Genomic DNA, 23,822 nt, shown 5'->3' with positions numbered 1-23,822 from the left:
GTGGGCCAAATTCTTCCTAAGATGCAAATTAATCTTCCATAGAAGTACTGCTGTGTCATATTTGAATTTTCTTCTGTAAGGCATTGATCTCATAATCTCTGAGACTCTCATACCTGTAAAAAACATGACCTAGAGAGCTTCTGTTAAGCTCTGTTCGGTGTGTACACTCAAGTTATTTTAAAACCTTTCAGTCTTCTCAAAATGACTGCTTGCTTTCCTGACTGTAGGCAGTGTGTTATTTGTACCATATATTTCTATTTGCCAAGTATTCCACTTCATTTTGGAACCAATCATCATGTCATGTCAGCATATGGTGGATAATATCTGGATGTGCAAACAAAATGCCAGTTGGCGGAATACCAATTTCAAAATAGGTCAGAAAACTGATCACATTTCACCATAGTTCTCACTAAAGTGAATGAATATTCAACTCAGATCTGAAATCCAGACACTGCTGGATTTTTACTACAATAACTCCACTTAATATGAAAAATTAAAAAGTCTTTCAATAGACAGAACAGAGATAGCTGGAATGGTGGTGGAATCATTAACATTTTTCTAAAATTAAAAAATGCGTGTAAATTTTCACTACTATTAGCAGTTCAAGACAATATCTAGGGCAAATTAAATGCTCATTGCAGCATGTTGGGGTTAAAGCTATTCATCTTGCTTGCTTTGGCAACATAGGAAAACTGTCATCAATGTATTGTATAATAACAATATCTTATTTTCTACATTCATTCTTGTAGTGTAGAAATCCCCTTACCCTAAACAGGGCACTATACAAGCATATTAGTACTAACAAAAACTGGTTATTGCTTAATTATGGCCAAGTTAGTCTAGAATTGAGACACAGCAAAAGTGTGTTGGAATTTTTTTTGCATAATTCTATCACTATGAGAGTGATACTGTATTTACCTTTCAGGATGGAACACTATTAAGTGGGGGCCTAGGTGATAATTGTTCATTCACATCAGAGTTAAATTAAAGGGGTTTTAATTTCTTCTTTTCTGTCCATTTCTGACTGCTAGGTATCTGAGAATTAAATGTTTTATAGAACATTTTTAGAGGAACGAGGGGTAACTCCTGTGCCCTGGCTAACATCCCTTATCAAAATAAGATTTGGTTTGTGTATAGGTCACAGTTCATGGTTACTTCTTGGTCACTGGCTTCTTACACAGAGAATGTACAACATAACAGTGTTGTACAATATCAATTTTATTATTTGTTTTGACCTAAACATAATTATCAGTCTTTTGTGTTCTAATATTGCTTTGTAAGAGTAAAGCCAGCCTCTTTCCTTGTTTGAGTGAAACAGAAATAGAATAAGTCTTGTCATGGGCAAAGATGCATATGCCAACTCCAGCCACTTTGTAGGACCAGTCAGAAAGCCCTTTATCACAGTCCTCCAAACATGAAGCTGTGGGATACCTTTAGGATGTGGCTAGGAGTAAAAATTAATTCTGTTCTCACTCTTTAAATTAAGTTGGAATTCTAATTCTAATTTCATGATCTTTATAATGTTCTGATACTAATTTCTGTTTATTTTTCTTTGGCAACTAATATACTGTTTTATGGGGTTAGTGGCAGTAAGGAGCTTAAAGAATATGCATAGCTAAAGTAGGGACTGAGGAAGGTGGAAGGCAGAACAAGTTAGCATCTACTCGAGTAAGGATGATACTGTCCCTGATAGATGGTAGCACCTCTTGTTCTGTGCCTTTGAAATCCTGCATAATGTGAGGAGTATTTGTATGCCTCTAAGCCAGGTCTTCAGTCTTGCTTTTCCCATTGCACTATAGACTGTCATAGAGGGAGATACTTAACTATACAACTGTACTCCTTACAAGCTTTATGAAGTACTATTACATGTTTTGTAACAGTAAGAATCTAGAGAATGATTCTGCATGTAATTTTAAAAACATGCTGCAGACCTTTAATGCATGCAAACCAAGAAAGCTATCTGAACATAAAATTATGGTTTGAATTTGCTGGATTACACTTCAAATACCAATTTACACATTTAATCTCCAATTTGTATACAAATCGTCAGGTTGTTTTGAAATGTGTGTTCTGTTCTGAGCTTTATGCCACTTTCTTGATATTTTCTGTCCTGCTTTCTCAGAATGTGTTTTGAAATTGAAATTTTATGTAAAAACAAATCCAGAAATCCTATGTGATTGCTGATTATCCACAGTATTAACTTGTTTTCTTTTTAAAAATAACATATAAGACACCAAAGATTTTATAGGTGTTCCAGAACCGAAGAGTACTTACTAGCAAACTCAGAAATTCCACAGTTAATGTTTTAGCCATGGAAATTTCGTTCTATTGGAAGCTATTAAGCTTTTACTAATGCACAAATCTGAAAATTCATCATAACAAATGGAACATTAATACAGTAAGTTAGTGAATTTTCATACCAGGATGATGATGATTATAATTTTGATGTTTTGGTTGTTGTTTTTTTAAATGAGAAAATTTTTCTAAGTTGCATACTGTGTGGCAATCTGTATAGTAAATCTCAGACTAAACTGAAAATATCTTTGCATTGATCCTTGTGTGCAGTACATTTCCAGGTTTCTTAGGTATGTTTTTAACTCCTGCTGGTGGTACATCTCAGTATTGAGTTGAACTAAGCCAAGCTATTATACTTTGACAAGTGGGACAGAGGAAGGGCCCATACCTGTGGTGGGACTTGAAAGAGATCAGTAGTCCAGCTGTCTTTCTCAGTGCTTTATCTGTTTTGGAGCAGCATCACTTGGAAGGGATAATTTCAGTTTGAAACAAATGTTCATTGTTCACGAGCTTTTGTCTTATAACTTTATGATACTATTATGATGCATTAGTTATATCCAAAGAGTGTAATATCAGTAGCTTGACATATCCACTATTCGAATAACTGCAGAGGCCATGGCATCTCATTGCGTGCACAGTCTTGTGTAGATACCACACTGGCTGTAAGGCAAAAATCTTTTCAGAGGGAAAAGAAGCAGTCTGCATTGTTTTCATGCTCATATTGAAATTTACATGATGATGCTGTTTTTTCCTGTATCATTTATGTGCTGCACTGTAAGAAGCAAACATGATCTCGAAAAATAAGTGCTACTCTAGGAAATCAGAATAACTTTTTTTTTCAGTTAGCTATTGATACAGTGGGCTTGCTCTCAGTCTGAGTTACCTCATATGCAAAACGGGCTCAGTGCTTGCATAGTTCAAAGCACAAAGCTTTTGTTTTACTTAATTTAGAATTATCAGGTATTCAAAATCTTTCTTGGAAGTCTTTTAAAAAAAAATCAGCAAAGGCAGATCAAATCATCATACTCAATGATAAATCTGTTTTTATTTTGGATACTTGTAAAAACTTGAGTTTGTAAAGTGCTTGTAAAGCACTCATGTTGTCCAACTTGCTTGAAGAGATTTTGCCACCCTGGGCCCTGTGAGTAGAAGTGGAGGATCGCTTACTGTTCTGGATCCTGACAGAATTAAAAGCATGAGCCACTTCCTCTCGCGGCACAGACGTGTTTTGGGGAATGCTGAGAAGCACAGCTTTGTGTGCCTGAGCCTCCATGAAAATTATAGGTGCCTCTGGAGTTGGGCATCCAAAGAACAAAGAGCGTGACGATGATGTTTTGGCAGTTGGCTGCCTACATGGTGATTGAACGCTTAGCGCTCCTGAAGAGTTACATAATTCATGACCGAAATGATAGATAGGCACTTGATTATAGTGTATAAGTTGCTTCACAGGGAGAAAATATCAGACATGAGCTACTAATCTAGCTGAGAAAAGCCTAAGAAAAATCAGTTACTGAAAGCGCAGTCAGACAAATTGAAATGAGAAACAAGTTCCAAACACTTAAATATGAGGTCGATTGAGCTCTGGCAGCAACTAGCAGAAGAAATTATCCCTCTTCGATTCCTTTGAGCCTTGAGGGGTCTGGATGTTTTTCTGGAAGACAGGTTTTTAGGAGGGCCCAAGGTTGCTGGGTTCACTGCAACATTAAGTGTTATTTAAGGGGCCTTGATATACTAGAAGTCAGACTATTATCTAATATTGTTTCTGCTCTGAAATCTTAAATCACTGTTAATCTGTGCCCTGTTGGTAAGGCTTCTGCTTGTGACTCTAAAGTGCTGAGGTGTGGCAATAGCAAAGGGATAGGTGAGGAGGCACCTAAGACCCCATGAGTGTTCTTTCTCTTAGTGATGACATCCCTATTATTGGCTCTAAATTCATACTCTCTTTGAGCCTGAAGTGCCTGTACCTGAGTAGAGATACAGTTGTCCGAGATAATTTTCCCTCTGGTACGTCAATAAAGCCTTCGTAAAAAAATATTTGTTTATTATTTCTAAATGTATTTATGGTGTTGGAAGAATTCTTATGAAATCCTACTCTTCATTATCAGTGGCCCTTACAGTGTTATTGGCTCCTTAAAACTGAAATTTATAAAAACACAGTTCAAATCATCATCTCTTGAGTAAGTTTGGCATACATCCTGCTCTTTTCTTTTTTAGACTAGGGAAACAGAGTTAGGGGATGTTTTATGTCTTTCAAGAGAGAAGTGAAATGAGAAAAGTTACCACACAGTCTTTTTTATGCCTTTTTGAAAAATATTTTTCTAAACTTTTTAAAGTGCATTTTTCAAGATGCTATGCTCTCCACACATTACTCTTTCCATTTCTTTAGCTTTTGAGAAACAATGCTGTACTAGCAACCCGTAACATTGCATCATCAAGAGACAAAATTGTGATCCTATCGGTTGTAACAGTTGCAATATTCATGAATGGAATTCTGAAAGTTCAAATAGTTAATCCCAAATAAAATTGTGATCTTTATCCCACTTGACAGCTACATTTATCAAATTATTAAGAGAAAAAATTGATTGCTAAAAGTTATGGTGTGATCTATTATGTGATTTTATCAAGGTATAACTGTATTACCAAGTGGAAACTGCAGACTTATTCAGAATGTGAATTGGACACACATAACACAATAATATAGCGATTATACCAGTATCCTAGTGCTTTTCTACTTCTAAATTTTTCTTTTTTAATCTTGTCCTTTCTTTTGCATTTTCTGACTCTTTACTAGAAAATAAAAAGTTGATAAATATCAGGAAAATGAAATAATAAAAACCTATTTACTGTTATACTTTCTGAATTCATTAAACTACAAAATATAAAATTAGTAAATGCTATTTATCAATTAAATAATGGAAACGCATGCCAGTTGAATACCTATGCAAACATATAATTCATACCTTAAGTAAAACCTTCAAAGAATGGATACACAGGTTTGTTTGCAAGCGTATCAAACTTTTTTTCTTGGACTAGTTATGTTTCTAGTCTTTATCACTGTTTAAATAAAATACTTTAAATCCTGTAATTTGAAGCAACATTAAAAATCTGTCATTGCTAGATACAGGCAAATCCAGTAGAAGCTTTTGCAGTAGCAGAATATTGCTTGGGTTTCTAGTCAGCTAAAACATTACTTTTGATAGCTGCTATGCTTTAAAAAAGGCATCAGCAGCTCTGCTTCAAACAGGTTAGCTCTTGTCATAGCTATTAGTGCCAGTCTCTCAATAGCATGTCACGGTGATTGGCAGAGACTCCCTTTCCGCTTTTGTGAAGAAGAATAATTTTAGTGTGTGCTTGAAATAAAAACCTGGTATAAATGATTTTCTGTTTGCAAAAAGGAGAAAGCTGGGTTCCTTATAACCTATGTAGATTACATATTATTGTCTTTCAGGAAAAATTAATCTGTGTTTTAAAAAAAGATTAAAAACTAAGTCATTTGATTATTTTTATAAATGTCTTCCACTAGAAGGCTTTGTATGCCCAACAGACCTTCCATAGCAAGTATCTTTTTCTGTGCGGTCATGACAGTAGAACTGGTTATTTTCAAATAGTAAGTTAATTTAGGAAAAAAAAAAAGATATAAGGTCATGAAAGTTTGATTTTTTTTCTAGTTTGTAGGCTTTGCTGCTGCTGTTGAAGAGCTTAGGGACTCTCTTCATAGTCACTTCCTTGCTGTTCCAGTACAGTCAGAATGTATTGCTGCTGAGTGACATGAAAGAAGGTGTTGAAATATTTTTATCCAAATATTACATGAGCTAATATGCAAAGAACACCACTGTTAATATTATTTATATTCTGTAAGTGGGATGGTATCCTCAGATAAGAGTGAAGGCCACGAATTCTACTAAAGAAAAATGAATTAGTGTAGTTTTAAAGGAAAATATTGCCTATACTAAATTCTGGAACACCTCTTAATAACTCTGACCAGTAGAAGTATAATGTCTGTCATGTTTTGCCCCTTTTTTCCATCAGATAGTTGTTGATACCTGCAGAGCGATCATACACATGGTCTTCATATTGTGTAAGCACCGATGACATTTACAGTCACAATTCTGCGTTGTGTTCAATACCTCATCTTCTAGTTGTAATTCTTCCTTTCTGAAGAACTATTTCACCTTGTCACAGGGTGACATTTTTTGTGAGGTAAACTTTTATTCCTGAGCACATTGAATCATTTTGCCCAGGTCTAAACATTTAATCTGGGTGTTGGCATGTGCCTGTTTTCCTGTCCCACTTCCCTGTGGCATCCTGATTTCCAAGACAGGGAGCTATTCACCTGACCTGGAAGGAAGGGAGCTGTGCCACTCTGGCCAATATAGAAGCTCTCAGCAGTTTTGAAATTTTCGGTTGAGCCCTAATGCTCACCTTTTATCTGCCCTCCTGTTTTGCAAATTACTTGCTTTGCATTGGTAGCTACATGCCTGATCCAGGCTGGTGTTTGCAAAGACAGTTGCCTCTGCCAGGATGTCAGGTTCACTGATGAAAGAATGGTAATTTTACTTCAAGCTATTATTTAATTACACTAATAGATAAAATAAGCCTCATGAACAAAGAGACACACTATTTCCCATTCGTTGATAAAATTAGGATATCCTAACACAAAACTTTAAAAGCAAGTCTGAAATAATAAAGTATGGAAGTAGAAAAATGTTCTTAAGACACAGCAGCCATCTAAAAGGGCAAAAATATTTAATTCTCCTAGAAAATATATATGCATATCAGTATGTGTTAAATATAAGCAATAAAAGGAAATGTTTGTACTGAAATACCAACATATTAAAATTTTGATAAAAAAAGGAAAAATAGGATATCATGGTCATCAAGAAAACTTCTCAAAAAAAGAACCCCCCCCAAAACCCAAAAGAAATTAACTTTACAGAAGGAATTTTAAAAAGACATAGAATGGTTTGGGTTGGAAGGGACTTTAAAGATCACCTAGTTCCAATTCCCCTGCATGAGCAGGAAGAGCTCCCACCAGACCAGGCTGCTCAAAGCCCCATCCAGCCTGGCCTTGAACACTTCCAGGGAGGGGGCATCCACAACTTCCCTGGGTAACCTGTATCGGTGGCTCACCACCCTCACACTACAGAGTTTCTTCTTCCTAATATCTAACCTAAATCTACCCTCATCCAGTTTAATACCATTGCCTCTTTTCCTATCACTCTATGCCCTTGTAAAAGCCCCTTCCCACCTTTCCTGTAGGCCCCTTCAAGTACTTGAAGGCTGATATAATGTCTCCACAGAGCCTTCTCTTCTCCAGTCTGAACAATCCCAACTTTCTCAGCCTGTCTTCATAGGAGAGGTGCTCCAGCTCTCTGATCTTCTTTGTCTCCCTCCTCTGGACTCTCCCCAAGAGCCTCATGTCTTTCCTGTTTTGGGGGCTCCAGAACTGGACAAATTTCTCCAAGCAGCATCTCAGAAGAGTGCAGTAAAGGGGCCACAACTCCCTTAATGCATCCAAGGATAGGGTTGGCTTTCTGGGCTGCAGGTACACATTGTGAGCACACGTCAAGCTTCTGATCAACCAACACCCCCAAGCACTTCTCCTCAGGGCTGTTCTCAATCCTTTCTCTGCCCAACCTGTAGAGATGATTGCTCCAACCCCAGTGGAGGACCTTGCACTTGACCTTATTAACTTCATGAGACTGGAATGGACCCACCTCTCAATACTGTCAAGGTCCCCCCCAGATGCCCTCCCTTTCTTTCCAAAATGTCAACTGCATCATGGAGCTTGATGTGGTCAGCAAACTTCTACCTCCAACAGATACTAGGGTAGCTGAAGTCCCCCATGAGGACTAGGGCCAGTGAATGTGAATCTCCTCCTATCTGTCTATAGAGGGCCTCGTCTGCTCTATCTTCTTGGTCAGATGGCCTGTAGCAGCCTCCCACCATCCTATCCTATCCTATCCTATCCTATCCTATCCTATCCTATCCTATCCTATCCTATATCCTATCCTATCATCTGCTCCTGTCTTTCCTTTAACCCTTGCCCATAAGCTCTCAGTCAGTTCCTCGTCCACCCCAAGGCAGACCTCTATGCGTTCCAGCTGGGCACTGATGCAGAGGGCACCAACCCCCCATCTTCTCCTCTGCATGGCCTTCCTAAGGATCTGGTATGCATCCATTCTTATGCTCCAAATGTAGGAGTCATCCCACCATGTCTCAGTGATGCCAATAACACCATAGCCCTACAGGTGTTCACTTCTCCCAACTCAGTTCTTTCCCCATGCTATGCACATCACGAGGCATTTAAGTTAGGTCCCCATTGAAGCTGCCTTAATGGCTGGGATTACATTCTCCTTCATTTTAAGTATTCTCCTGCTGGTCTGAGATCCTTCTCCAGACCCAGGGCATCTATTATGGGCACTGCCTTCAAAATGGTGGCAGTGGGATGCATTGAGGATCTCCTTCCCTGGCAACTCTAGTTTAAAGCCCTCTTTCCTAGATTAGCAAGCCTGTGCCAAAGATGCTATTCCCTGTCTCTGAAAGATGAATGATATCAGCCCCAAGGAGACCAGGTCTTAGTCTGTATATACAATAAAGGTGTGTAGCGCATAGGAGTAATTCAGGATATTTTTATGTGGAGTCCATCCAATACTTTGAATATTTCAATTGCTTTCCTGTTAGGAGAAGCTCTTTTAAAAGTAAGTCTTTTAGTGTATCATCTAGGGAAGTTATGCTGGAATCCTAAGAAATACAAAGCTCTTAGTTTTATTGTTTGGGGGTTTTTATTATTAAATGTAAAGAGGAGGATGCAAATCGAATATGAAAATCCTGACTTAAAATGCATTCTGAATTTTTAATATATAACCATTTATGCTTTATATGGTACATATAAAATATGTTCATATAATATCTTAATTATATATATTGCTGACATATAATATAGAAAATTTTATGAGTCTTGAAAATATAAATTATGAAAATATAAATAGCTATATATTTAAATAATTATAAATCATAAATATCACAACAGTAGCATCCCATATACGAACAAATTATTTAATTACTTGGAGATTTGAACTAATAATACTTTTGAGACCTGGGGGCACTATATTTCAGTATCACCACATAGCAGAATGTAGTTTACCTACCTAACACCACCACATCTTGACCTCTTTCACTGTGGCTGTGTGTTGTTTAGAACACACTTTAAATTTTCTCTTTCTGTGAGATGTTACCAGCATCTCAGCGGTGTGCACTGAATGGAGTGTACTCTTGATGAGTAACTTTAGGGACTAACATGTGTAAATCTGCTTTGGTTTGCTTTCACATCATTGCCTGAATTTTCACAGTTTCTTTAAATTACACAGAAGAGTTATTTGCATGCTACACAAATGTTGGTTGCTACACAAAATGGCGCAGATAATGGCAATTAATTCCAGAATCAGAAAAGTGCTGAAACAAATGTGGATAATTCTAGGTATGGAAAGTCTGAATCAAGCGCTAGTTGTGTGCTCGGTGCTTTGCTTCTTCCAGTCATGAGTGAAGAGAAGAGTGCTCAGCAATAATTGCTCCAATGAATCACAAATCATTGGCATTTCATGCTGATTTTTAAAATTTCTTTTGGGCTTTCTTTTTGTTTGCTTTCATTGATCCAATGTATGCTGCACCGACTTTCCATTAATTTCTTGATGTGGCATCTTGGATCTTGACCTTTTGTAAGTAGGATGCCTTGTCTGTCTGATACACGTGTTCTTTTGTACTTCTAATTTCTATTTTACTTCCAATAGTTCTTCATAATTTTTCCCATCTTTTCATTTACCAGATCTTTGGTACCTTTCAAATGCTAAATGCTCTCCCATATATCCTTAGTAACCATGCTGGATTTTTCTGTCCTTTTTAATATTTAGGTTTTATTGGATGAATGTAGATTGCACCTTCTCTAACTGTGCCTTAAATAATTGCCACTTAAGGGAATTAAGAAGTACAAGGGAAGGAAAATGCTGACCCATAGCCTAAGCAGAAGGAAAAAACGTTCCCACTGGGTCCAATTTCCTAAGAAGGACCATCAGGATAGTGACTAGGACCTGAAATTATGGGCTGAATGACCTCTAAAAAATTATCAGTTCAAAGAGGAGCTTGTCTATAACTGTTTGCACTAAAGGAAATGAAGATAGGTAGAAGTCTCACAGAAGAAAGATTGCTTCACTTTCTTGGTGAACATATAAGAGCATAATATGAATCTATATCTCATATAAATACATCGCGTGCCGACGGTCTATAATTTTTGTATCATGTCAAAAAACCATGGAAGCAGATATCATATTTCTTAACTCCCAGCAGGCCAGTTAGTGGGGAACCCCTTTTTCTAAATGGGAAGGTACAAAATACGTCTTCTGAATTTAAGGTATTTTATGCAGCTCTTGCATTTATAGGAAAGAGTGCATGCTCATCAATATCTAACATCACAGAAATGGTTTGTACTAAAGAAACTGCTGCTGATTTAATACAGATGTTTTTATTCTCTGAGTCGTTACAGTATGATTTTCATATAATATTCTCTGATAGTAAAAAGGAACCTTAAAGTGAGTGCAATTTTCATATAAATTGCATAGTAACCTAAGCATTAATGAAGACTTTGAACTTCAGATAATACATATCACTGGTTCAGCTTCCACATGACTGGATGGAAGGCACTGCTTGTTTCAATGGGTACACTTCCTGTGGCTTTGTTGTGAGAAGTACAGGAGGTGTCCAGCATCCAGAGGTGAAGTTGATGGACAGGTTTCTGCAGATGCATGATGGAGATCAATTATTGTTTGTCACATTCCCTGCTTAAATAACATTTCAGAAACAAAAGGTTTTCATTAGTGGTCACTGTACTGTAGCTGAAGGAAAAAGTGGTTGCTATATAGTGTTTGGGAATATAATGTATAATGTGCTTACCAAAGAGGCTTTAAGATAACTACTGTTAAACGCACTAATCTATGTCCCTACTTCTTTTATACCTTCCCAAAATGGTACTTCTTATTCAAAGTTTAGGAAGTAATAGCAGATAACTGTTCTCAGAACACAGTTTATAGAAGATTTAAAGGAATTGATGTACTCTGAAGTAATAGTATCTAGAAGAAATATAAAATGAAAGCGTGTTTTGATAGCAAAAAAAGAAAAAACCTGTATCATCAAGCTATCTCAAGAGATATTGGTAGTTTTTAGGCAAATATTTTTTAAATTTAACATTGATTTTGGATTCAGCATATGTATATGAAATTCAGAGCTGGGTTTGAAGAATTTGAAGTTAGGGGTTATTAGATAATCAATTATACACTTAGAAAAAATAGCTGCAATAGTTTTTAGAATGTAAGGTAAAATTAAAAAGGAGGAGCCATTGTGAAATGTCTGGAGTCCTTAGCATAACAGTGTCTGCCACCACCACAAAATGCCTGTGGGATGAAACTACTTCAAATCAAATCAATTCAATTCAATTCAACTTCGCCTGGTGAGGATTTATCCATAAAACCTTACTGTTCCAATAGTATTCGCTATTATGTTACTTCTTGTTGACCCTTTCTTTTGTAATCCACCTTTCTCTGAGCAAGTTCAGCCACTGTCAAAATTGTCAGTAAAATTTGCTAAGCTGCTTGTGCTTGCTTCTACCTGCTCAAGCAAAAATCCTAAAATATAAAGTCAGAGACTTATCAGTATATGAAAACTGTGAAATCTCAGTTATCTGTAATTCAGTGCAGCCTTATTTGTGTTATAGATCAGGAGGGCTAAGGCAGTAGGGGAACACAGTCCTCTATTCTCTGTTGGAGTTTTGTGGGGGTGGTCATTGCATATGCTGTTTTTTGCAAACCTTTGAGCTATAGGAGTGAGCAACTGACTAAATATAATTCTTGGAATATCTTGACACCACAATTTTAAAACAAAAATATGGAAGCTAGAATTATAAAATTAACAGGAAAATTAACATTTTTGTTATAACAGGAAAATATTTTTATTAAATAAAGTTCTTTTCATATTTGATGCGTGATGTGCAACAAAAAAAATTTCTAAGAGAAGAATGGAAGAGAGGCACTCATTGCAGAAAGTTTTAGTGGGGATATTAGCTGAGTTAGCTGATATTAGTTACACTGAGTAAATGGTTATGAGTTAGTATAACCAGTAGTTTGTTCTTGGGGATCTTGGGAAAGCAGAGAGCTAGTACCACTTTCCTGTACTTAACTTATTAGTGTCTTCTCACCAAAACTGGAAAAAATTATTGATTTTTGGGGGGATGCTTTGTATAAGGTAACTCAGACTCAAGCTGGTTTCAAAAGGTGGGTTCACAACCTAAGGAATGAGCCATTTTACTGCATTTTGCAATATCAGAAATAATGTTTAAACGACTGTCCCCATTGTGACACTTCTAGGTTCTAATTTTTTTTCTATTTTTTTTTAAAGTTTTATCAGCTTTTCTTAAACTCACAGCTGTTTTTTTTCTTTATTTCTTTGGCTAAGTGGGTTTGCAAAATAAATGCAAATCCTTTCATATTAGCCCTAATAGAGAAACTGAGATGATTAAAGATATTTTTGCCAATATTTCTTTAAAGAAAATCATTGTAGAATTTGCAATTTAATTGCTCCTGATGGGGATTGGCAGAAATAGGTCTTTTTCTTTGCTAATGTAGAAGTAGAGATGTTATAGAAAGAAATGCTTAATTAAAATTCATACTTTGTTTTAAAAATTAGAGTTTACATTGATAAGGCTTTTAGTGCATGTGAGTTTATCTTTCCTTAACAAAACGTGACGTAGTGTTACATTGCATTTCTCAAAGCAGTTCACTGTTTCTCCAAATATTTTTGTGTACCTGCTGCTGACTTCACAGGGCTTGCATGTCTAAATATTGCTGGAGCATTAATAAGTGCAGTTTTGTTATGTTTTACTTATTTACATCAGTTTTTGAGGTACTCTTATTTCCAGGAGAAGATATATGCTACTTTTACCCCAATGATCCACCAGCATCGTTAGAAAGAAACATGACAATAGATTTTGAAATTACAGAAAAGGTAATTTGGTCTTGACTTTGGTCTTAGAGGAAGAATGGAGACAAATAATAATCCTCATTATTCAATAATTTTTTAATATAAATAGACCCATATTAGCACTTACTGGTCACTCAGAGATTTACTACTAGATTCCATCATTGAAGCATTATTAGATGTGTCCTAAACATTTTACATATTATGATAGTTTTTAAGAAGTCTGGAGTGTATCGGAAAGGCTGTTATCTCGCTAATTCATATTTTAATAAAAGTTTCACATGCAATACATATAAATAAACATTATATCTAATGCTGCGATAAAGAAGCACAGTGTTACATAAAAGAAAGTGCACTGGTCATAACAGGGAGAAGTGGAACCAATCTGAGTTATCCGTCTGTGTGTTGTTATGTTGAAATGCTTTATATACTCTGCTACAGTGTGGATTGTACACAGAAAGAGTTCTTAAACTAATTGAAGGCCCTAGGCTTCTGTGATGGTTAGATCTAAATCCAGGTATTGTTACAGTTACATGAGGTGGCAGATAAGGTATATGAGGATGGTATATTCTCACTTCCCGGTACACTTTCACTTATTTTTGCTCACGTTGTTTAGAAATGGAGTTTAAGTGTATGGAAGTGGTATGAATGTCTCTCAGCTAAGGAAGGACTCTGATTTTCTGAATTAAACTGGGAGACAGAATTTTTCTAATTGGATACGTTTTCATTCTTTAAACTGGAATAGGTATTTCATTAAATGTAAACCCAAATGTATTTCATCCGTGTCATTCAAGCACACTTATTTTGCCATAGAAATACTGTATTTGTATTTGCACATTCCTAAAACTATCTGCGATAAATTTATGGTTCTGTAGCATAATGATTTGGTTTAGTTTTTATCATTTAGAACCAAAATTTCATTGCCAATTTTTGTATTTAAAGGCTAGCTAATCTGCATTGATTTCTTAGTCTGGTGTGGATTCTGAGCTGAAAAATACAGTACATCACTGACTGTTCTATCACCTGACAGCGACTGATAAAGCATCCGTGCAGAAAGTGTCAGAAAAGGTTAATATTTATTGATTTTATGGTGCTACAACCAATGTAGTTTTGCCATCAAAGATGTATGGCCACCAGCAATGGAATCTGTAAAATTGCAGGTTGGACGCTAGTTTTTATTATAACCTATGCCAGTATTCTGGCCTTAAAAAAATGACAGATATTTAATTTAAGACAAAAGGCTTTGAACGTGCAGCTACTGTGTACCTGCAGCAGGAATTTAGAACTCTAAAATGAAACCCAAGCGCAGCGCTCAAAAGCTGAAGGGAGGGGAAAACGTGCAACCTCGCATTGCAAATGACAATCACATTTAGCCTTTTCAGCCACTTAACTATGTGCTATTGATCTGTAGAAGGTGCCCAAGCAAGTGATAGCTGAAATTATGAGCAATAAAGGGCTTGCTTCTTCAAACAAAAAAGTATATAATTAGTAGGAGTGGAGGAGGGGGCAGAGCCTGTGTTTGGTTTTAAAGGCATTTAAACAAGATAGACTGAGTGTAACAGCAGTGTTTAAGTGTACACAGGGAGAAATCTGGTTGCCTTCAAGCATAAATCCACGGTCTGGTTGCAGCTTGTGTGTAAAAATTAGGCGTGCACTCCAGTCTTTACATTTATCTCCATCAGGGTTTGCCTGACAGAAAGACAATCTGTTGGTTTGCCTACATCAGCTAGGGAAAGGAAAATCTTGTGAAGCTTTGGTTCTTCTAAATGCATCTGTATTTTACATTGTTATTCTATTTTTCGTTATCTGACTCTTGATATCAACTTTTTCATTGTTCTGTTGATATTTCTGGAAGGTTTTCAAGCAGATAGAAGAACACTTGCTGAAATGCTGAAAATTAGACTACTAAAATTTATATAGATATGTGGACTGTATACAATCAGGTTTACTTGGATCGAGCCTCAAATTTTAAGAATCCCAAAATTTCTATCTTTATGGTAGTTTTGCATGCAAATTTTTCTCTCCTACTTTCTTTAAGGTTCAGTGTCAGAGACAATATTAACAATGTGTTTGGTTTTGAACAAAACCTAACGATGATTCGGCAGTCAGAAAATCTTATTCTAACCTGACCAGTAGAACAAGTTGCATGGCATACAGTAAATATGTGCTAGATTACCTTTTCTCTGTACCATGGTTTTCTGCTGATCTTTATATCACTAGTTTGTCTGATTTTTTTCCCCCAGACAGCTTACCCATTTTATTGTGCTCGTTTAGAGGAAAGAAAAATTGTTTGTCTCCTTGAAAGTTAAGAGAACAGTGAGTGGAAAACTACTTTTATAGCTAAAATAGCATTATAATATACAGCAACAAAAATCTGAACATTGAAAGAGAAGATTCAAGAGAAAATTTTAAATCATGTTTTAAAGCCACTGAATTTGAAATATTCCCCCTGAAGATTTGTATTTTTTTATCTTCCTTTCTTGAGATTAGTAAAATGTGATTTTTAAAATGATTGTTAAAATAACTTGTTTAATTTCAATAACTCAAATAAGATACGTTTCTCACATAACTCCACCTTTTTTATTTTAATGACTGCATCATTAATCTAACGTTTTCCATTTTTATTGTGCTCCATTTCAACCCCCCTTCTGATCACTTTAAATTATGACTATGAAATGGCATTCATTCAGCAGCAGCACGCTCTGGCTATGTTATTATATCCCTTTTACCCCTTTATTCTCATGTTTTTAACTTTCAATAGAGCCAGGTGCCAACAACATCATTGCTGTAAGGTGTCCATAAGCGACTTTCAGGCTACAGCTCCGGATGGCATCTTAGTGAAAGAAGGTTTTGCAGACACTTTATTTAATTTTTTTTAAAAATCAAATATCACTGCTATGAACTCTTTGCTATACTTTATAACACCTTCATCTGAAAATTGGTCATCACGTAGGGTAAAAGTTGATATGTTGTGTTGTTAGCTGATTTTAAGAAACGATTTTGTGGAATTATTACTTAATTCGTAGTGTAATTAAATTTTAGTATCCAGCAATACACAACTGAAGCCATATATTTGTTTTAGATTGCATAACCATGGGAAGGCAGCATTGCTTAAATCATTATCATTCACTGAGTAAATAAAATTAATTTATTATTAACTTAGCCCATGCAAATTTTATATAAAATCAAGGAATAAGGAAGAAAAAAAGTAATTTAAGAATGCAGTTCACATGCTAAGGGCCTATGTGCGTCCTCCTTGTGCCTATGTGAAAGGGCAAGGAAAATTAGGAGCTGAGAATTTTCCTAGAATTCAAGTTCATCTTGTACTCCCCAGGCTTTCTGACTGAACTTCAGATAAAAGATATAAAGTGGTCCATCAGGTTCGGATTAGGATTCAGCTACAGTAATACTGCCCTAAGTGTGTGCACTGGGTGCACTTCCAGTAGAGCTGCAGAATCATTCTGTGCCCACAACTTCCAAGATAAGGCACAGGAAAAGGTAGTATCTCCTTAAATTTCATTAAGAAAAAGTCAACATGAGCCAAGAATTATAACATCATATTTCAGATCTGAGTCAGGGTATAAAAAGAAAATGTTACTGAAATCAATGTATCTCTATTTACACAAACATAGAGTAGCAGAATGTTTCATCAAGAACCAGCAGTGTAGCTCTGCTTGGAGTCTGAAAATGCCTTGGTGACCATTGGTGTTAATGTTAATGTTACAGTGTTATTGCCATTTGGGCATAGAGTCTGGGGCAAGTGTGACTGCAGGCACCTACATCTCAGGTCTTCCTGCCCTTCCTAAAAAAATGCTAAATTTTTGAATTTTACTGCCCTAGCAGAGACTTAATCTGGTCTCTTAAAACCAGAGCATGTGAACTTCAGAGAAGCAGTGCTGAAGTGTTAGCCCAGACTGTTCATCCCCAGAGAAGCTGGTGACAGTGTGGCATTAATGCAGCTCCTGCATCGGGGCAGGTTTATCTCTGGCCAAGTCCTCAAGCAGCAGGGAAGCAAGGGGCATGAGGGCCTCTGGGCTTCCAAGCAAAGGCTGTTCTATTGGAAGGGATTTGCTAAAACCTCTGGAATATTATAGAGCTATTAGAAGAGGGCGAGGGTGTGTGGAACAAACCAAAAAAACCAAACCAACCACCCCTGGAATACTCAGATTGAAAGAGATAGTTATGTGACACAGGGTGGGAGATGAACAGAAGTGTCTCCAACCCTCTGTACTCTGTGTCTCCTATACAGAGAGACATGGAGCCCCTCAAATGCTATGTGAAGACGTCTTGCTGTTTGGTAAATATTGCATCTGCCTTGAAAAATCTGTAGAATATTCCCTGGCGTTTAATTCTTTAAAATGCTTTGTTATTGTTTTCTTTAATTAATCAATTACATTTCTATTTGTCAACTGTCTTCCTTGAGTTTTATTTATTCAGGCTTTCTTGAGCCTTCTTTCTAAAGTTGTAAGTTCAAATGCATTTCTGTATTGACTGGAATCCTACAGAGTGGTTAGCTTTTATTGGTTTTGCACTGTAAAATATGATTTTATTGTTCATTTTTATAGCTCAGATTTCATCTTTCAATAGATTTTTGAACTATATCATCTTCAGGGTAAGATTTATCCACAGTGCTATGTACATGTTTTAAAATGCTAATTAATTAATCTGTAATTCGTCTTAAAACTTAGATTTGGCTTTTTTATACTACCATAAATGAAGAGTAATAAGTAAGCATAATATCTGTTGCACTGGTTTTTTTATCAATAGACACTCATAAGAGTTGCAATATCCATCCATTCCTTAAGGAGTGAAAGAGCAGCAATAATTGTTTGGAATATAATGTCAAGACTTTGCCCCATCTTTCTGTTATTGCTTTTGGGTATGGGTGTTGCAGGCAAAAGTGCAAAGGTCCCATTCCTGTGTGGATGTACACAGTCTACATCACAGTGTTGTAATCGTAATTTCACCCTGCAGTAATCGTGTCCTATTACATGTGATTGAAGTGGAGATACTAGTATTTATGGTCCCTGATCAAATAACCTAATCTTTTAACATGGTTTATACCCTCTCATCCTCAAGGATTATTTTCGTGTTGATTTTGTTAGTTTAGGCAATTTTATAGGCTAAAGAAACTATATTACATATGCAGTAAGTTTAGATTTCTCATAAGTGCAGCCTTAAAAAATGCTTGTTAATGTTAGAGTAAATAAAAAATCTAACAAGTGTATAAAACTGTAGTTTATATAACTAATGCATAATATTCTCAAAACATTTTACTTCAAGGTGTTTTATCTGTGAAGACTTAGCTGCTTAAAATTAAAAAGTTTCCTGTAGAAACGTGAAGCACAAAGAAAGATCTGAGAAATGATATATTTTTAAACACTTTCTGTGGACAGCTTATTCATGTATTGTGTTTTAGCAGCAGCAGCTTTACCATGTTAGCTCAACTCAATGTGGAGTACTTAAGAATGCTTCCTTCAATTTACATATAACTTATTGTTCACCAGGTTAAGATGGGGTATGGATGGGCGAGGTGATATGTTCTGGTTCCACTTGTGTCATAGTCTTTACTTTTCTCAACAGTGTAGTGCAGTCAAGGCAGTACTGTTATGGATAACTCTTAAAATATGGCTAAGTAGGCCACTGTGAAAACATGAAATATTTAAACATCACTGGCAATTTAGGAATGTTGACCCTTAGAGTCACGTTTTAATTTTGCTGCTGGTGATCATTTGCAATCAGTGTTCTGAAGTTTAAAGTTGTCATTTATGTTCCTAGAGTGGGAGTGATTTTACTGGTAAACATATGCTTTCTTCCTTTTTAGATGTAATTTGGGGAAGAGAAGAGAAAATATAAATATAAATATAAATAAAATATAAATATAAGAGTTGGTTATTCTTTTGGTTGGTTATAAATAAAGAGTTGGTTATTCTTTTCAAAGAATGCAGTTATTAAGTAATGCAGTTCATAAACTAATCTACAGATAAACAAATTCCTTGAATTTTTATTGGGTGGGAAAAAAGGAAAAAAAAGGAATAGATATAATTTTGAGCAAAAATGCTCAGGATCTTTCATACCAAACTTAGAAAGCAATTCAGTAACTCCCTATCTTAAGTGAATAATGAAAATTGACTTCTTGGCTTTGCAAGATAAATTTACTTTGTGTGTGTGTGTGTGTGTGTGTGGCCACATTTGTCAACAAAATTCTGGTCAGTGAAAAACTTGATAGAAATCAGAAAGATTATTCTGGTAGTAAGAGTTTCAAAATAAATGGCTGGATTTTTGAGGAATGATAGTAGTAGTCTTTGACTATGGAACCTATGAAATTGTAATGAGCATTTTTAATTTACTGATCTCACCTTTAAAATTTTTTTAGTATATTTCAGGAGTACAGAAGTGATACTATAGAATTTAGAAACAATACATATAATTTTAGATCTCAGTCTGTAGCAGGAAAGGAAATGAGGTACATAAAAATTAAACTAAATTCTGTATGCCTGGTAAATACTTAGCTTTTAAATATCCAGCTTCCTGTTGGAATCATTTTGGACCCTCAGTTCATACATGGATGAAGGCTCTTTCAGGCTTAAATAGGGAGCCTGTGGAAGGCTCAGAAGAGGAGAAGAAAATGCAAGATAGCGTTCATTTTAAAAAAAAAAAATAAATAGCAGCTACATGTGTTATGAGTAGAGTGGGGAAACATACAGGAACATGCTCTTGTATTTCAGAGAGAAAAAACAAAATGTTTCTCTTATTGCTGGCACAACCTGCCTCTCATAGTGGTATTCACTAAGAAAGATTGTTCTGCAGTTCCAGTGGCAGAGCTCTGACCAGAATCCAATGTTCCATTTTTCCAAACTGTGCCATTTCATACCTAGACTTACAGTTCAAGGATATTAATCTCAAACAGTATTTTTTGTTTGCTTGTTTTTTCCAGTAATGGTGGCCAGTAAATACTACAGCCTTCATTTAAATGAGATATAATATGCTGGCTGACAGAATTCCAGGTAACAGCTCTGAATTGATGGGTGATATAAAGGTGTACAGGTGTAGTCCACAGCATCCAGCTTTGTAGTTCACAGTAGCCATCCTTCTCCTCTGTAGACCCCTGTGCAACCACGTCTTTCATCTCTAAGCAGGGAGCAGAGTAAAGTTTGCATACGTTCTGCCACTTCAGCCTTGGTGCTGTACAACTGCTGACTGCAAAACAAGAGAGCTTGGGTGGGGTTTCCCTCATTCTCTGAAATTTCTCAGAAGTAGGTAAGGCAAATGTAAAATCTGAATACCTCCTAAAATTGGCCCATTTGTTGTGAGGGGCTGGGTAGGAAGAAGCACAAAGTATTCCAGCAAGAATCATTATCTAAAGGTGGCTTTAGCTTGAGCAGCTCTGAATTTAGCTGTCTTATGCTGGAAGACATTTGGCCATCAGCTAATCCAGGAAAATGGAAAAATTGGTTAGTTCTCCTTCCCCATACATACTTTCTCTGCTAGACCAAACATGAATTCAGCACAGCTGACATTTGGCTTCATCTCTATAATTCTAATAATTGTCTTTGAGAGAAATTGTCAAATTATTAAATGTTTAATATCTCAGCCCGTAAAACATATCATTTTAAAAGTCATGTGTAATATTCTTTTATGTGCATATGTATTAAAGTGCCCCTATATTTTCTTTTGTATTTGATCATTAACGGATATATCATAATGTCAATAGATACTGTGAATGATATTTTAAACAAACCTTCTACTGACTCGGCTGTAAACTTGAGAAAAAACATTGGCTTCACCTTAAGGTTTTAATTTCCTTATGTTTAGTATAAAATCAATACTTTAAGGGTGACTAAAGTAACAACCAGATGATATTTACTGCTTTTATGCTGTACATTTCAGATCAGAAGAATATAGGAGGAGTAGCCGAGTTATAATTTAAACATTTATAACCATCATTCTAGTTCATCTGAGAAAGCTTACTTTATTAGTTCTAGAAGTACAATCTATTCAATTAAAGCATCGCTCATATAAATAAGTGGTACAAAGTATTTTCCTAAGCATTAGACATAGATACTTGAATCTAGCACAGCTCTTCACTGTTACAAGTCAGGAATAGTCCAACTTCAATAAGGATCAGTTTAAAATTGCTGGAAAAGAATGAAAGAATTGTGTCCACTACATTCTCTTTTAAAGTAAAGTTAAAACCATGATTGTGATTATTTGAGTGTCTGTTCATAGCTAGATAAAGGGCATTTTGCCATAATGTGTCAGATTATTTTGACTTCAATTTTTCATGAGGCATGTTATGTTAAGGTAGTGCCTAATGTGAGTAATAGTGACAGAATCTGACCTTTGCATGTGGTGTTTTCTTTTCTTTTCTCTAATGACAGTGAACATCTGAAATAAGCCTTATATCAGTTAGAAAGTATTACTTTTTTGTTATACTATTTGTCACAGGGAACCAATTGGAGTAAATTCTTAATCTCGTCTCATTACTCAAAGGCTTTCTTCTTTGTTCTGTCTTACTTTCCAAATCAGAGAGTAACTAAACATTCAGGGGTAATAAGTAAACCCCTTCTTCAGTGAAAAGGTACAACTACCAAAAATAAAAATAATGAAAAAGGTAACTCAAGTTGCATGCCAGGTGGTATAATAATTCTTAGAGTGACTATGCCTCTACAGTTGTGAACACTTTCTAGATTTCATCTAGTAGTGGAAATTTCTTGCTCTAAATTATGAGATATCAAGTCCAGAGGTAAAAAGGAAGTGAAGGATTACAGCTTTGAGTATGTTTCATTTTTGTCCATTCCAGCGTAAGGAAGGCCATTCCAGACTGGTCTTGCTTAGTCCTGTCTTTTTGTCTCATAACTTCAGGTTATTTTGCTACATGTCCTTGAAAGAATTCCTTTGTCTGCGTCGTGAATCCTTGCCAAGTCTTTTCTGACTGCACAGGATGCACATAGGTATTGTATTGTCATTCACCGAAGCAGTACGTCCTCTACAGTGTTGCTGTGTTTTCCTTAGGATGGTGTGGCAAAAATTATTTTAAAATATGAACTGGTATTGAATTCCATATTTCTCTTTTATATGCATAATGAATCTAAGCCTGAACATGGATAACTTGTCAGAGCTCAGTCATGGAAAGAAGCATTATATCTACATTTCTAAAAGCCAAATTAAGCCCAGTGAAAACACTGTTCTGTGTTTGGCCTCATTCAGTGATGTTGGTAAGAGACTTTTATGAAGTAATCCAAGGTTATTTGATCAAAAAGAGCAACATTGAAAAGCAGACAATGTCATTTGAACCAAAAAGTTTCTCACTCTTGCAATTGCAGGCTGATACCAGAATCACCAGCACCAGCAATTTGTGCCCTTTTTTGGTGATAAATTAAACAGGTCTTCCTGAGCTCACACAAGCAGAACATAAGAAATGATCTCAGACGTTTGTGAGTCACACTGTGTCTGATTAAGTTAAAGGTATAGGAGATACAGAAAAGTGCTGTGTGTGGCTATTTCAGATGTATTATGTTACTGACACTGCAGCAAAACCAGGCATTGTAGGTTTGGTGTACAAACACAATGTTGTATGATCTAACCAGCAATGCTGAATTGATCAGAAAAAGTACCAGAGAGAAACTTTCAGATGAATAAATGATTATGGAGTTTACCAACAGTTTTCATGTACTTTCCAGGCAGCTGATCTCAGAGAGTGTTTTCCATAATCCAAGTCTGCTGAGACTGCTTCGGTTGCATTTATCATTTCAATAAAGACTAAGTAGAGTTTCATGTTCTGTCTTCTGTATTTTTCTTACATTTGACATAGTATGAGGGTGACTCTTCTCTTTGCTTTTAATCCCAGTATATTTCTAGATATACGCTTCTTTGCAGCTCTGGGAAGTGATTGAGAAACTTTCTAACTGGAGTTAGATGGCAATTAGAAATTTTCAAGATGTACTGAATTCATGCTTTTCCAAAATGAACAAGGATGCCACTCCAGTATGTGCAAGATGTGCTTCCACCCATTAGCTATCCCAGGAGAGTGGCTCTCCTTCTAAGACAGTGCTCCATAGGGACAGAATACTTTCTGTGTTTCAAGAATTCTTGCTAAAACATTAGAAGCAAGTAATTCAGTTGTGAACTACCTTTGGGAACATACTAGATGTAAGTGGAACATAGCAATTTGTTTTTTATTTTGAGATATTATTTCTTACTGTATGCACTCTTTAGTTTCATCACTACTGAACTTAGGTTAGCTGTTTATTATCAAATTTTTCAAAGACTCTTAGATCACTTTTGTTGATAAACAGTATTAAATTTGCTTATGCCCTTCAGTGGGACATAAGTGTAAGTTCATAAAATTCCCTTAGAGCTTTGTGGATATTTTTGTGCCATGTTGATTAGTGAGTCATTGCATAACATGCCTTCTTTTCCGGGTTTTCATCATGCATTAGTTTGAGCTGCAACATTTTCTTGCAACATACAATATTATACTGAACTCAACAAATCAGTGTATG

At 35.9% G+C, this 23,822-nt stretch overlaps 1 protein-coding gene across 1 annotated transcript in view; it reads left to right on the top strand.

Annotated features, from left to right (window-relative positions):
• Positions 1-23,822, top strand: part of ZNF407 (zinc finger protein 407) — a 347,057-nt gene that overhangs the window by 248,088 nt on the left and 75,147 nt on the right.

The sequence above is a fragment of the Calypte anna genome, chromosome 2 (genome assembly GCF_003957555.1).
Source record: "Calypte anna isolate BGI_N300 chromosome 2, bCalAnn1_v1.p, whole genome shotgun sequence".
Classification (NCBI taxonomy): domain Eukaryota; kingdom Metazoa; phylum Chordata; class Aves; order Apodiformes; family Trochilidae; genus Calypte; species Calypte anna.
This window is presented reverse-complemented; position numbering and strand designations above follow the sequence as displayed.